Source organism: Cavia porcellus, unplaced genomic scaffold (genome assembly GCF_034190915.1).
Source record: "Cavia porcellus strain 051 isolate PalLab524CR breed Dunkin Hartley unplaced genomic scaffold, mCavPor4.1 scaffold_2, whole genome shotgun sequence".
Classification (NCBI taxonomy): Eukaryota; Metazoa; Chordata; class Mammalia; order Rodentia; family Caviidae; genus Cavia; species Cavia porcellus.
This window is the reverse complement of record NW_026947485.1, coordinates 152,246,144-152,259,471: the sequence shown is the minus strand read 5'-3', so window position 1 is coordinate 152,259,471 and position 13,328 is coordinate 152,246,144.

Genomic DNA, 13,328 nt, shown 5'->3' with positions numbered 1-13,328 from the left:
GAAACCCTTACAATGTGCACTACACTGCGAAGTTTTTGAGAAACCTATCATTCATTGCCACTGCATGATTCCTGACCTCCCCATCCTGACCACCCAGTGGAGCATTTCTCCATCCTACATTGCAACTCATGGCCTATCCTTATTCAGGCCCTCCATTTCACACCACCCCGTTTTTTTTCTCACTCCTGCTAGTAAATGGCCTGTTAGAAACAAATACAATGCGCACCACCCTGCTTTTTTTTTTTCAGAAACCTATCCTACATTGCCACTGCATGTTTCCTGACCTCCCCATACTGACCACCATGTGGTGCTTTTCTCCATCCTACATAGCCAACCAATGCCTATATTATTACAGGCCCTACGATTCACACTACCCCGTGAAGTTGTTCTCACTCCTACTACTGAATGGCCTGTAAGAAACCCATACAATGCGCACCAACCCGCGATGTTTATCAGAAACCTATTCTACATTGCCACTGCATGTTTCCTGACATCCCCATGCTGACCACCCCGTGGTGCTTTTCTCCTTTCTACATTGCCACTCACTGCCTATCATAATTCAATCCTCCGATTCACACCACCCCGTGATGTTTTTCTCACTCCTACTAGTGAATGGCCTGTTAGAAACCATTACAATTCTCACCACCCGCGATGATTTTCAGACACCTATACCACATTGAAACTGCATGTGTCATGACCTCCCCATGGTGACCACCCCGTGGTGCTTTTCTCCATCCTACATTGCCACTCACTGCCTATCCTGATTCAGGACCTCTGATTCACAACACGCCGTGATGTTTTTCTCACTCCTACTAGTGAATGGCCTGTTAGAAACCCTTATAATGCACACCACCCTGCGATGTTTTTCAGAAACCTATCCTACATTTTCAATTCATATTTCCTGACCTCCCCATTCTGACCACCCCGTGGTGCTTTTCTCCATCCTACTTTGCCACTCACTGCCTATCCTAATTCAAAACATCTGATTCACACCACCCCGTGATGTTTTTCTCACTCCTACTAATGAATGGCCTGTTAGAAACATTTCAATGGGCACCACAACGTGACGTTTTTCAGAAAACTATCCTACATTGCCACTGCATGTTTCCTGACCTCACCATGCTGACGACCCCGTGGTGCTTTTCTCCATCCGACGTTGCCACTCACTGTCTATCTTGATTCAGGCCCTCCGATTCACACCAAACCATGATGTATTTCTCACTCCTACTAGTGAATGGCCTGTTAGAAACCCTTACAATGCGCACCACCCCGTGATGTTTTTCAGAAAACTATTCTATATTGCAACTGCATGTTTCCTGACCTCCCCATGCTGACCACCCCGTGCTGCTTTTCTCCATCCTACATTGCTACTCACTTCCTATTCCAAATCAGGCCTTCCGATTAAAACCACCCCGTGATGTTTTTCTCACTCCTACTAGTGAATGGCCTGTTAGAAAGCCTTACAATGCGCACCACCCCGGTTTTTTTTCAGAAACCTATCCTACATTGCAACTGCATGTTTCCTGCCCTCCCCATGCTGACCACCCCATGGTGCTTTTCTCCATCCTACATTGCCACTCACTGCCTATCCTAAGTCAGGCCATTCGATTCACACCACCCCGTGATATTTTTCTCACTCCTACTAGTGAATGGCCTGTTAGAAAGCCTTACAATGCCCACCACCCAGTGATGTTTATCCAAAACCTATTCTGCATTGCCACTGCATGTTTCCTTGCCTCCCCATAATGACAAACCCGTGGTGCTTTTCTCCATCCTACATTGCCACTCACTGCCTATCCTAATTCAGAACATCTGATTCACACCACCCCGTGATGTTTTTCTCACTGCTACTAGGGAATAGCATGTTAGAAACCCTTACAATGCACACCACCCCGTGATGTTTTCCAGAAACCTATCCTACATTGCCACTGCATGTTTCCTGACCTCCCCATGCTGACCACCCTGTGGTGCTTTTCTCCATCCTACATTGCCACTCAATGGCTATTCTAATTCAGGCCCTCTGATTCACACCACCCTGTGATGTTTTTCTCACTCCTACTAGTGAATGGCGTGTTACAAACCCTTACAATGCGTACCACCCAGTGATGCTTATTAGAAACCTATTCTACATTGCCACTGCATGTTTCCTTGCCTCCCCATGATGACCAACTCGTGTTGCTTTTCTCCATCCTACATTGCCACTCACAGCCTATTCTAATTTAGGCCCTCCGATTCACACCACCCCGTGATGTTTTTTTCACTCCTACTTGTAAATGGCTTGTTAGAAAGCATTACAATGCCCACAACCCCGCGATGTTGTTCAGAAACCTATCTTACATTGTCATTGCATGTTTCCTGACACTCCAATGCGCACCAACCCGTGGTGGTTTTCTCCATCCTACATTGCCACTCACTGTCTGACTTGATTCAGGCCCTCTGAATCACACCACACCGTGATGTTTTTCTCACTCCTACTAGTGAATGGCCTGGTAGAAACCATTACAATGGGCACTATCCCACGATGTTTTTCAGAAACCTATCCTATATTGCCACTGCATGTTTCCTGACCTCCGCATCCTGACCACCCCATTGTGCTTCTCTCCATCCTACATTGCCACTCACGGCCTATCCTGATTCAGGCTCTGCGATTCACACCACCCCATGATGTTTTTCTCACTCCTACTGGTGAATATCCTGCTACAAAACCTTACAATGCGCACAACCCCGCGATGTTTTTCATAAACCTATCCTACATTACCATTGCATGTTTCCTGACCTCCCAATGCTCACAAACCAGGGTGGTTTTCTCAATCCTACATTGCCACTCACTGTCTATCTTGATTCAGGCTCTCCGATTCACACCACCAGGTGATGTATTTCTCACTAATACTAGTGAATGGCCTGTTAGAAACCCTTACAATGTGCACTACACCGCGAAGTTTTTGAGAAACCTATCATTCATTGCCACTGCATGATTCCTGACCTCCCCATCCTGACCACCCCAAGGAGCATTTCTCCATCCTACATTGCAACTCATGGCCTATCCTGATTCAGGCCCTCCATTTCACACCACCCCGTGATGTTTTTCTCACTCCTGCTAGTAAATGGCCTGTTAGAAGCCCTTACAATGCGCACTAACCCGCGATATTTTTTAGAAACCTATCCTACTTTGCCACTGCATATTTCCTGAGCTCCCCATCCTGACCACCCCGTGGTGCTTTTGTCCATTCTACATTGCCACTCACTGCCTATCCTGATTCAGGCCCTCTCATTCAATCCACGCCGTTATGTTATGCTCACTCCTACTAGTGAATGGCCTGTAAGAAAGCCTTACAATGCGCACCACCACACGATGTTTTTCAGAAACCTATCCTACATTGACACAGCAAGTTTGGTGACCACCCCATGCTGACCACACCGTGGTGCTTTTCTCCATTTTACATTGCCACTCACTGCCTATCCTAATTCAGACCCTCCGATTCACACCACCCCGTGATGTTTTTCTCAACCTACTAGTGAATGTCCTGTTAGAAAGCCTTACAATGCGCACCACCTGGCGATGTTTTTGAGAAACCTATCCTACATTGTCAATGCATGTTTCCTGACCTCCCCATGCTGAAGACCCCGTGGTGCTTTTCTCCATCCGACGTTGCCACTTACTGTCTATCTTGATTCAGGCCCTCCGATTCACACCAAACCATGATGTATTTCTCACTCCTACTAGTGAATGGCCTGTTAGAAACTCTTACAATGTGCACCACCACGCGATGTTTTTCAGAAACCTATCCCACATTGCCACTGCATGTTTCCTGACCTCCCCATCCTGACCACCCCGTGGTGCTTTTCTCCATTCTCCATTGCTACTCACTGCCTATCCTGATTCAGGCCCTCTGATTCACACCATCCTGTGATGTTTTTCTCACTTCTACTAGTGAATGGCCTTTTAGAAATGCTTACAATGAGCACCACCCCGCTATGTTTTTCAGAATCCTATCCTACATTGCCACTGCATGTGTCTTGACCTCCCCATGCTGACCACACCATGGTGCTTTTCTCCATCCTACATTGCCACTCACTGCCTATCCTGATTCAGGCCCTCTCATTCAAATCACGCCGTTATGTTTTTCTCACTACTACTAGTGAATGGCCTGTAAGAAACCCTTAAAATGTGCACCACCCCGCGATGTTTTTCAGAAAACTGTCCTACATTGACACAGTATTTTTCCTGCCGACCCCATGCTGACCACACCGTGGTGCTTTTCTCCATTTTACATTGCCACAAACTGCCTATCCTAATTTAGACCCTCCGATTCACACCACCCTCTGATGTTTTTCTCACTCCTACTAGTGAATGGCCTGTTAGAAAGCCTTACAATGCGCACCACCTGGCGATGTTTTTCAGAAACCTATCCGACATTGTCAATGCATGTTTCCTGACCTCCCCATGCTGACGACCCCGTGGTGCTTTTCTCCATCCGACGTTGCCACTCACTGTCTATCTTGATTCAGGCCCTCCTTTCACACCAAACCATGATGTATTTCTCACTCCTACTAGTGAATGGCCTGTTAGAAACCCTTACAATGCGCACCACCCCGTGATTTTTTCAGAAAATTATTCTACATTGCCACTGCATGTTTCCTGACCTCCCCATGCTGACCACCCCGTGCTGCTTTTCTCCATCCTACATTGCTACTCTCTTCCTATGCTAAATCAGGCCTTCCGATTAACACCACCCCGTGATGTTTTTCTCACTCCTACTAGTGAATGGCCTGTTAGAAAGCCTTACAATGCGCACCACCCCGCTTTTTTTTTCAGAAACCTATCCTACATTGCCACTGCATGTTTCCTGACCTCCCCATGCTGACCACCCCGTGGTGCTTTTCTCCATCCTATGTCGGGTTCGCTCGCGGCTGGCAGGAAGGACACACGACAAATTCTGGCAGTGGACAACCTTTTCTTTTATTCTCTCTCCGTACAGCCTGCCCTGGGATCACTCCCAGCCGAAGCCTCCTCTGTCCGCTCCCCGCGGCTCCTTCCGTGCTTCGCTCCGAAGCCTCTACCGGTCCGCTCTCCGCGGCTCCTTCCGGGCTTCGCTCCGAAGCCTCTACCCGTCCGCTCTCCGCGGCTCCTTTCGGGCTTCGCTCCGAAGCCTCTACCGGTCCGCTCTCCGCGGCTCCTTCCGGGCTTCCACTTCCCCCCAGGGGTGGCACCAGTATATATACGGATACAGTGTCCAATCATGTTAAAGTAAGCAAGGCAAGCTGATTGGCTAACATATTATTGAGCGGGTTGTTTACGCGGTAAGCAGGAAACTAACGTGCTCGATGGGAGGGGTAATCTAACTCAGGCTTTACTCTTTACCACAGGCCGCATGATCGCTATATGCGGCGGCTCGGCAATGTGGTGGCTCCCAACATCTCCCCCTTTTTTATTTTAAATAAGTCTACGCATCGCAGCCCATCCTGAATTGAGTGTAGAGGCCTATGCCCTGATAGGAGGCCCACCAAGGGCTCTCGGCGTCGGCCCGGGTCGGCCGTCCCCGAGTCTGCCGAGGCCCCGAGGCCCTCGTCCTTTTTTCAGGGCCAGGAAGGAACCGGACGGAACCTGGATGCACACAGGCATACACTCATGTCGCTCCGCATGATCCCCCCGGGGCGACATTTGGTTCGGGCGGAACCTAGTAATTCAGCGGCTTTCGTGCGGTATGGGGTAGGGCCTGTCTTAGGTTGAGTCATGCTGGGGAGGCATGCTCTTACCCGTCATTGACTCATCTACCCTGCTATATCATAATTTTTTAGAGGAGGAGTGTGGGAAGCTCACCGTCCCTAGACTCGGTCGTAGGCTAGGCGAGCGAGCCATGCATATGCCTGAGGATCTTCTTGTCCATTTTGGGCTACCGCTATTTCTATTCATCTTGTTGGTTGGTCTGTGATGGATCTCCGGTAGGGCAGGTCTGATCTTCAGTCGAGGGCTTTGTTGCCCGTGTCAGTCTCTCCGGTACCCACAGTGGTTCTCGTCCCGATTCCTGCAGAAAAACACAAACCGCGCCTCGGTTCCAGCTGATTACCGGATCCGGGCCCATCCATTGTCATGCCATAGATAACCGCGCCTTTGGAGGCAGGCCTTGGCTTACTCCCCCTTTTTGTTTTTTATTTTTTATTTTTTATTTTTATCTTTTTCGTTTTTTTTTTTTTTTTTTTTTTTTTTATTGGTACCAGGGATTGAACTGGCGATTGCCTGCTTACAAGGCAGGCGCTTATGCCGCTGAGCTAAATCCCCAGCCCCTATTTCCTCGACCGGCGTTTTTCTCAGCCTGCTCGGCAGAGAACTCTGCGTACCAGGCTCACCAATCCAGGTAACTACCCGAGGGCAGACACGCCTTTGCCAGCTGAATCCAGTCCGCGGGGGTGAGGGGCCCAGAAGACAGGTTCTCCAGCATGGCAATGGTGTAAGGCGCAGTCGGCCCAAAGGTTGTAACTGCATTTTTAAGTTCTCTAATCTGCTTTATTTTAAAGGGTTTCCACACATTACGTCCCTGACCCATGGCCATCTGTACAGGATGTATCCCATAGGGGCCGCTATCTATCCCTGGGAACGGGTGGTCTTCATTAGACACACGACCCCCATGCCACAGCTGTCTGTGGAAATAACGTTCCGCCGGTGGCGGAGCATCGTAAGATGGCGGCCGTGGCTGAACAGAAAATGGCGGCCTGTGCGTTATTTCCTGTACTGACGGAAGAGGGGGGAGTTTCCATGCGGCGGCCTCGTGGCGAGGGACCGCTTCCGGGAACGAGTTCCAGGGCGGAGCAGAAGGTTCTGTCTCCCTCCCCTGCCAGGGGGCGCTCAGAAGCTCTCTGCTTTTTTGTAAGCCTAGCTGAGCGGAGCGCAATTCGCGGCGCAACGCAGCGAAAGAGCCTTGCGTCTCCCCATCAAGCGACTTAGGCCCCTGACAGCTGGTCTCTTTGGCCTCTTCACCATTTAACCTTCCCTCGTCCTCGGAGTCAGACGACTCTGAGGCTTGAGCCCCGTCCTCCTCCTTAGCATCTTTGTTCCCCTTGACGGACCCCTCTCGGGAGCTCCCTGACTGGGCCTGTTCGAATGCCCTATGCACTTTAATGAGCTCTTGAGAACCTTCCCTGCAACCACCCTCGCTCTTCAAGCATACATATATCATTTCCCACAGTGGCCGAGCGAAGACCGAAGCCCCGCCCTCCCTTTCCGCTAGAGAAAGATTGCTGCCCAACTTCTCCCACGAGGGCAGGTTTAAGTGCCCTGTGGGCAAGAACCAGGGAGCGAAACTATCAATTTTCTCAAAAAAGCTCTCCAGCGTTTTGCGTCCCACCTTGAGGTCTCTGGACTTTAAGAGCTTCCGGAGGACCTGTACCAAGGGCTGGGTGTCGTTACTCGGTACGTTACCCATATTTAATATGTTACTCACCGCGTGAGGCCCAAAAATCCGCCACTTACGCGTGAGCCTGAGGGGAGTCTAAAAACCCTGTAGGTGCGCGCCACCCAGGGCCCAGGTTTATCCCCTACTCACCTGTCTCGCAGTGCTGTATCAAGGAACGTTGTCCACTACCACGTCTCAGGGGTGATCAGTTGTTCCCCGTGCGGGCCACCAAATGTCGGGGTCACTCCCGGCCGGCAGGAAGGACACACGACAAAGTCTGGCAGTGGACAACCTTTTCTTTTATTCTCTCTCCGTACAGCCTGCCCTGGGATCGCTCCCAGCCGAAGCCTCCTCTGGTCCGCTCCCCGCGGCTCCTTCCGTGCTTCGCTCCGAAGCCTCTACCGGTCCGCTCTCCGCGGCTCCTTCCGGGCTTCGCTCCGAAGCCTCTACCGGTCCGCTCTCCGCGGCTCCTTTCGGGCTTCGCTCCGAAGCCTCTACCGGTCCGCTCTCTGCGGCTCCTTCCGGGCTTCCACTTCCCCCCAGGGGTGGCACCAGTATATATACGGATACAGTGTCCAATCATGTTAAAGTAAGCAAGGCAAGCTGATTGGCTAACATATTATTGAGCGGGTTGTTTACGCGGTAAGCAGGAAACTAACGTGCTCAATGGGAGGGGTAATCTAACTCAGGCTTTACTCTTGACCACAGGGCGCATGATCGCTATATGCGGCGGCTCGGCAATGTGGTGGCTCCCAACAATCCTACAATGCCACTCACTGCCTATCCTAAGTCAGGCCCTTCGATTCACACCACCCCGTGATATTTTTCTCACTCCTACTAGTGAATGGCCTGTTAGAAAGCCTTACAATGCACACCACCCCGTGATGTTTTTCAGAAACCTATCCTACATTGCCACTGCATGTTTCCTGACCTCCCCATGCTGACCACCCTGTGGTGCTTTTCTCCATCCTACATTGCCACTCAATGCCTATTCTAATTCAGGCCCTCCGATTCACACCACCCTGTGATGTTTTTCTCACTCCTACTAGTGAATGGCGTGTTACAAACCCTTACAATGCGCACCACCCAGCGATGTTTATTAGAAACCTATTCTACATTGCCACTGCATGTTTCCTTGCCTCCCCATGATGACCAACTCCTGGTGTTTTCTCCATCCTACATTGCCACTCACAGCCTATTCTAATTTAGGCCCTCCGACTCACACCACCCCGTGATGTTTTTTTCACTCCTACTTGTAAATGGCTTGTTAGAAAGCATTACAATGCCCACAACCCCGCAATGTTGTTCAGAACATCTTACATTGTCATTGCATGTTTCTTACATTGTCATTGCATGTTTCATGACACTTCAATGCTCACCAACCCGTGGTGGGTTTCTCCATCCTACATTGCCACTCGCTTTCTAACTTGATTCAGGCCCTCTGAATCACACAACACCGTGATGTATTTCTCACTCCTACTAGTGAATGGCCTGGTAGAAACCCTTACAATGCGCACTAACCCACGATGTTTTTCAGAAACCTATCCTATATTGCCACTGCATGTTTCCTGACCTCCGCATCCTGACCACCCCATTGTGCTTTTCTCCATCCTACATTGCCACTCACGGACTATCCTGATTCAGGCTCTGCGATTCACACCACCCCATGATGTTTTTCTCACTCCTACTGGTGAATATCCTGCTACAAAACCTTACAATGCGTACAACCCCGCGATGTTTTTCATAAACCTATCCTACATTACCATTGCATGTTTCCTGACCTCCCAATGCTCACAAACCAGGGTGGTTTTCTCAATCCTACATTGCCACTCACTGTCTATCTTGATTCAGGCTCTCCGATTCACACCACCAGGTGATGTATTTCTCACTAATACTAGTGAATGGCCTGTTAGAAACCCTTACAATGTGCACTACACCACGAAGTTTTTGAGAAACCTATCATTCATTGCCACTGCATGATTCCTGACCTCCCCATCCTGACAACCCCGTGGAGCATTTCTCCATCCTACATTGCAACTCATGGCCTATCCTGATTCAGGCCCTCCATTTCACACCACCCCGTGATGTTTTTCTAACTCCTGCTAGTAAATGGCCTGTTAGAAGCCCTTACAATGCGCACTAACCCGCGATGTTTTTTAGAAACCTATCCTACTTTGCCACTGCATGTTTCCTGAGCTCCCCATCCTGACCACCCCGTGGTGCTTTTCTCCATTCTACATTGCCACTCACTGCCTATCCTGATTCAGGCCCTCTGATTCAATACACGCCGTTATGTTTTTCTCACTTCTACTAGTGAATGGCCTGTAAGAAACCCTTACAATGCGCACCACCAAGCGATGTTTTTCAGAAACCTATCCTACATTGACACAGCATGTTTCCTGACCACCCCATGCTGACCACAACGTGGTGCTTTTCTCCATTTTACATTGCCACTCACTGCCTATCCTAATTCAGACCCTCCGATTCACACCACCCCGTGATGTTTGTCTCATGCTTACTAGTGAATGTCCTATTAGAAAGCCTTACAATGCGCACCACCTGGCGATGTTTTTGAGAAACCTATCCTACATTGTCAATGCATGTTTCCTGACCTCCCCATGCTGACGACCCCGTGGTGCTTTTCTCCATCCGACGTTGCCACTTACTGTCTATCTTGATTCAGGCCCTCCGATTCACACCAAACCATGATGTATTTCTCACTCCTACTAGTGAATGGCCTGTTAGAAACTCTTACAATGTGCACCACCACGCAATGTTTTTCAGAAACCTATCCCACATTGCCACTGCATGTTTCCTGACCTCCCCATCCTGACCACCCCGTGGTGCTTTTCTCCATTCTACATTGCCACTCACTACCTATCCTGATTCAGGCCCTCTGATTCACACCAACCTGTGATGTTTTTCTCACTTCTACTAGTGAATGGCATTTTAGAAATGCTTACAATGCGCACCACCCCGCTATGTTTTTCAGAAACCTATCCTACATTGCCACTGCATGTGTCTTGACCTCCCCATGCTGACCACACCACGGTGCTTTTCTCCATCCTACATTGCCACTCACTGCCTATACTGATTCAGGCCCTCTCATTCAAATCACGCCGTTATGTTTTTCTCACTCCTACTACTGAATGCCGTGTAAGAAACCCTTACAATGTGCACCACCCCGCGATGTTTTTCAGAAAACTATCCTACATTGACACAGTATGTTTCCTGACGACCCCATGCTGACCACACCGTGGTGCTTTTCTCCATTTTACATTGCCACTCACTGCCTATCCTAATTTAGACCCTCCGATTCCCACCACCCCGTGATGTTTTTCTCACTCCTACTAGTGAATGGCCTCTTAGAAAGCCTTACAATGCGCACCACCTGGCGATGTTTTTCAGAAACCTATCCGACATAGTGAATGCATGTTTCCTGACCTAACCATGCTGACGATCCCGTGGTGCTTTTCTCCATCCGACGTTGCCACTCACTGTCTATCTAGATTCAGGCCCTCCGATTCACACCAAACCATGATGTATTTCTCACTGCTAATAGTGAATGGCCTGTTAGAAACCCTTACAATGCGCACCACCCCGTGATGTTTTTCAGAAAACTATTCTATATTGCCACTGCATGTTTCCTGACCTCCCTATGCTGACCACCCCGTGCTGCTTTTCTCCATCCTACATTGCTACTCACTTCCTATCCCAAATCAGGCCTTCCGATTAACACCATCCCGTGATGTTTTTCTCACTCCTACTAGTGAATGGCCTGTTAGAAAGCCTTACAATGCGCACCACACCGCTTTTTTTTTCAGAAACCTATACTACATTGCAACTGCATGTTTCCTGACCTCCCCATGCTGACCACCCCGTGGTGCTTTTCTCCATCCTACATTGCCACTCACTGCCTATCCTAAGTCAGGCATTTCGATTCACACCACCCCGTGATATTTTTCTCACTCCTAGTAGTGAATGGCCTGTTAGAAAGCCTTACAATGCGCACCACCCAGTGATGTTTATCCAAAACCTATTCTGCATTGCCACTGCATGTTTCCTTGCCTCCCCATAATGACAAACCCGAGGTGCTTTTCTCCATCCTACATTGCCACTCACTGCCTATCCTAATTCAGAACATCTGATTCACACCACCCCGTGATGTTTTTCTCACTCCTACTAGTGAATGGCATGTTAGAAACCCTTACAATGCACACCACCCCGTGATGTTTTTCAGAAACCTATCCTAAATTGCCACTGCATGTTTCCTGACATCCCCATGCCGACAACCCTGTGGTGCTTTTCTCCATCCTACATTGCCACTCAATGCCTACTCTAATTCAGGCCCTCCGATTCACACCACCCTGTGATGTTTTTCTCACTCCTACTAGTTAATGGCGTGTTACAAACCCTTACAATGCGTACCACCCAGTGATGTTTATTAGAAACCTATTCTACATTGCCACTGCATGTTTCCTTGCCTCCCCATAATGACAAACCCGTGGTGCTTTCCTCCATCCTACATTGCCACTCACTGCCTATCCTAATTCAGAACATCTGATTCACACCACCCCGTGATGTTTTTTTCACTCCTACTTGTTAATGGCTTGTTAGAAATCATTACAATGCCCACAACCCCGCGATGTTGTTCAGAAACCTATCTTACATTGTCATTGCATGTTTCCTGACACTCCAATGCTCACCAACCCGTGGTGGTTTTCTCCATCCTACATTGCCACTCACTGTCTAACGTTATTCAGGCCCTCTGAATCACACCACACCGTGATGTATTTCTGACTCCTACTAGTGAATGGCCTGGTAGAAACCCTTACAATGGGCACTAACCCACGATGTTTTTCAGAAACCTATCCTATATTGCCACTGCATGTTTCCTGACCTCCGCATCCTGACCACCCCATTGTGCTTTTCTCCATCCTACATTGCCACTCACGGCCTATCCTGATTCAGGCTCTGCGATTCACACCACCCCATGATGTTTTTCTCACTCCTACTGGTGAATTTCCTGCTACAAAACCTTACAATGCGCACAACCCCGCGATGTTTTTCATAAACCTATCCTACATTACCATTGCATGTTTCCTGACCTCCCAATGCTCACAAACCAGGGTGGTTTTCTCAATCCTACATTGCCACTCACTGTCTATCTTGATTCAGGCTCTCCGATTCACACCACCAGGTGATGTATTTCTCAATAATACTAGTGAATGGCCTGTTAGAAACCCTTACAATGTGCACTACACCGCGAAGTTTTTGAGAAACCTATCATTCATTGCCACTGCATGATTCCTGACCTCCCCATCCTGACCACCCCGTGGAGCATTTCTCCATCCTACATTGCAACTCATGGCCTATCCTGATTCAGGCCCTCCATTTCACACCACCCCGTGATGTTTTTCTCACTCCTCCTAGTAAATGTCCTGTTAGAAGCCCTTACAATGCGCACTAACCAGCGATGTTTTTTAGAAACCTATCCTACTTTGCCACTGCATGTTTCCTGAGCTCCCCATCCTGACCACCCCGTGGTGCTTTTCTCCATTCTACATTGCCACTCACTGTCTATCCTGATTCAGGCCCTCTGATTCAATACACGCCGTTATGTTTTTCTCACTCCTACTAGTGAATGGCCTGTAAGAAACCCTTACAATGCGCACCACCCCGCGATGTTTTTCAGAAACCTATCCTACATTGACACAGCATGTTTCCTGACCACCCCATGCTGACCACACCGTGGTGCTTTTCTCCATTTTACATTGTCACTCACTGCCTATCGTAATTCAGACCCTCCGATTCACACCACCCCGTGATGTTTTTCTCACGCTTACTAGTGAATGTCCTATTAGAAAGCCTTACAATGCGTACCACCTGGCGATGTTTTTGAGAAACCTATACTACATTGTCAATGCATGTTTCCTG